Source organism: Hippopotamus amphibius, chromosome 1 (genome assembly GCF_030028045.1).
Source record: "Hippopotamus amphibius kiboko isolate mHipAmp2 chromosome 1, mHipAmp2.hap2, whole genome shotgun sequence".
Classification (NCBI taxonomy): Eukaryota; Metazoa; Chordata; class Mammalia; order Artiodactyla; family Hippopotamidae; genus Hippopotamus; species Hippopotamus amphibius.
The window spans coordinates 232,405,846-232,408,740 of record NC_080186.1 but is presented as its reverse complement, the minus strand read 5'-3'; the positions used below and the strand labels follow the sequence as shown (position 1 = coordinate 232,408,740).

At 38.9% G+C, this 2,895-nt stretch overlaps 1 non-coding gene across 1 annotated transcript; it reads left to right on the top strand.

The window, feature by feature from the left end:
• The first annotated feature begins 2,567 nt into the window (after positions 1 to 2,567).
• LOC130842654 (U6 spliceosomal RNA) lies at positions 2,568 to 2,674 on the top strand. The gene has a single exon (XR_009050502.1). It is a non-coding gene; the product is annotated as a U6 spliceosomal RNA (small nuclear RNA).
• Positions 2,675 to 2,895: the final 221 nt, after the last annotated feature.

Below are 2,895 nucleotides of genomic sequence, written 5' to 3'. Positions count from 1 at the left end.
CAGTGTCTCTGGCCCAATTTAGCAGTTTGGGGCTTGGCAGCAGTCCCACTGACAGGACAGAGGGCTCTTTGGGAAGACAGAGGCGATTTGAAAAGCGAGTGTTATTTATAAATTATCTCCAAATGGTCCAGTTCCTATAATACCCAAGTATCTTAGATTTTCAGAGTGGAAATTTTAATCATAGACCATTTGAGGCTGATTTGGTGTAAGCTGGGGATAATGTTGAGAATTCAAATGACAAAAAGAAGCCAAAACAGTCTCTCCTGGGACTGCTCAGGAGACTTGTCCTTGCTTGTGATGCCTTAGTAATCACCATCTGCATTCTGCTTTACAATTCACAAAGCCCTTTTCTCAGACTCTCAGGGAGGAGCTGCTGAAAACATCCTCCAGGGAGGGAACCAAATGGAATAGTTAATTTACTGTTAGAGCGTATCTGTCTGTCTGTCTAGCTATCTATCTGGCACAGGTTAGGTATTAGAGTTCCAATTCTACCTGTCTCCCTTCAGCATTTCCCCACATCAGAAGCTGTGTCTGATCTACCCTCAGCCGTCTTCCTTCCTTCCTTCCTCTTTTCCTCTCCCTCTCTGTCTTCCTTTCTTCCTCTATCCTTCAGTCCTTCCATCGTTCCTTCCATTATTTCTTCCATTTACCCAACAATTGTTTATTAGGCCTTTACTCTGTGCCAGCCATGGGGTTAGGTATTGATCATCGGTCAAAATACACTTCCTTTAGATGGCAGTGGAGAAAGATGTAGGACCCGAGCCCTCCCTCACCACAGAGCTCTGTGGAAGCTCATCAGTTCCAGCCTGTGAGAGTCCATGTATACAAAGGAAAAAACCCTTACCATCTCTGCTTCCACCAAGGATGAGTGTAAGACTCTGGGGAAAGATGACCTGCCCAAGGTTACAAAACTACAAGTATAGTTGGTGGGGGGCTCTCCCGGGCCGTGATTCTTCTGGGTATGTTTTTGGTTTAGCTGAGGAAGGAGGGAGAGACAGAAGGATGGTCATGTGTTACCAGGCCTACTCAATGAAACACAGCCGAAGGCATGGCTTTGAATCATAGACAATGCCCGGCTCAAAGCAGGCATTCAGTGATATTAGAATAAGTGATCCAGAGGACCATTAGGAACGGATGTTTTCTTGTCCTGGTTCATTGACTTGTATGCATCAAATACATAAAAACAGGATAAGAAATATTTACCTAAATGAAAAATGACTGATATAGCAAGAAAATCATAGGGATATAGGTATGTTATTCATTTGGAAGACCTATTGTTGGCATAATATATGCTGGTAAAATTGATTCACAAATTAATTCTCTAGGAAGAATAATACAGTGGTTATTCTAGCAATGTGGATTGCCACAGTTACAAGAACACAATAATAAAGAAAGTAGGATAAAGAAAGCTAACCCAGAGCCTCTCAAACTTAGCATATATTGAAATTACCTAGAGGGTTTGTTAATACATGCATCGCTAGAAACTCACCCCCAGAGTTTCTGGTTCTGATTGAATATAGTGGGCATCTGGTGTTGGGGACTTTGAAAAAGAACTTGGACGAGGTAGAACTCTGAATGCCAAAGTTAAAAAAAGAGAAGACATTTTCTAAAGCAACAGAAAGATGTTAAAAGTTTTTGATGAGAAGCGTGGTGGATCTCACAACCTGTGTTTCAGAAAGATAACTCTAGTGACAAAGTAAGGGGTCTAGGTCTTTTTGAAAGCAGAAGAATTGGGTGGAATCTGTGGCTATTCTGTTATTTTATGATAGTAAACTAAAGGACATGATATAAAATAAACTGATATTATCTTTAAAAATACTGTAGTATTACTATCTAACAATATAATGCTATTAATTTACTATTAAAATATTTTTAATTTAAGCAATATATATACTTTTAATAAAAATTTTGGAAAATACAAAGAAGGAGAGAAAAGTAAGTCAATAACCCAAATTCCCACCACCACCAGAAAACCACTAGTAACTTTTTAGTATATTGTCTCCTTTTTTATGCACAGGAATATTTCACTCTCTGCATTGTGACCATACTACAGATACACGTTTTTTTCTATTACTTTATAAAAATTATTTTCTTAAGTCATTGTAAGCTCTTGCTAAACACAATAGTTGCACATGAGTATGTTATAGCACATACTGATGTTTGCCTACCTAACAGTCATATTTCAGATTTTTCCATGCCTGCTGAATTCCAACATTTTTAGGCCAACACCTCCATTATCTGAATTAAATATATCTTGATTAATATAAAAAAATCATCGCAGTTCCCTCTTGCTGATAGCTGATGTAATAGCTGTCCATTGCTTTAAAAAAATGTTGAAGGTTTTTACATTGGCAATCAAATTTTCCCATGGTGGTAGCAGGTTGAATAATGGTCCCCAAAGTTATAAGATTCTAATCCCTGGACCTGTAAATGTTACATTATTTGGAAGATGGCTCTTTCCAGATGTGATTAAATTAAGCATCTTGAGATAAGTCAATTATACTGGATTATCTGAGTGGGCCCCAAATGCCCACCCAGAACACAAGTGTCCTTACAAGAGAGAGGCAGTGCTTGCTTCCACAGCACATGTACTAAAATTGGAACAAAACAGAGAAAATTAACCTAACCCCTGCACAAGGATGACATGCAAATTTGTGAAGCAGTCAATATTTTAAATGAGAGAGAGAGAGAGAGAGAAGCAAAGGGAGATTTCACACAGGCACACAGAGAAAAAGGTGATATGAAAATGGAACAAAGAGAGATTTGAAGATTGGAGTGATATGGCCACAAGCTAAGGAATGCTAGCATCCACCATAAGGTAGAAGAGGCAAGGAAAGGATTCTCCCCTAGAACCTCCAGAGGGACCATGGCCCTATTGACACCTTAATTTTGATG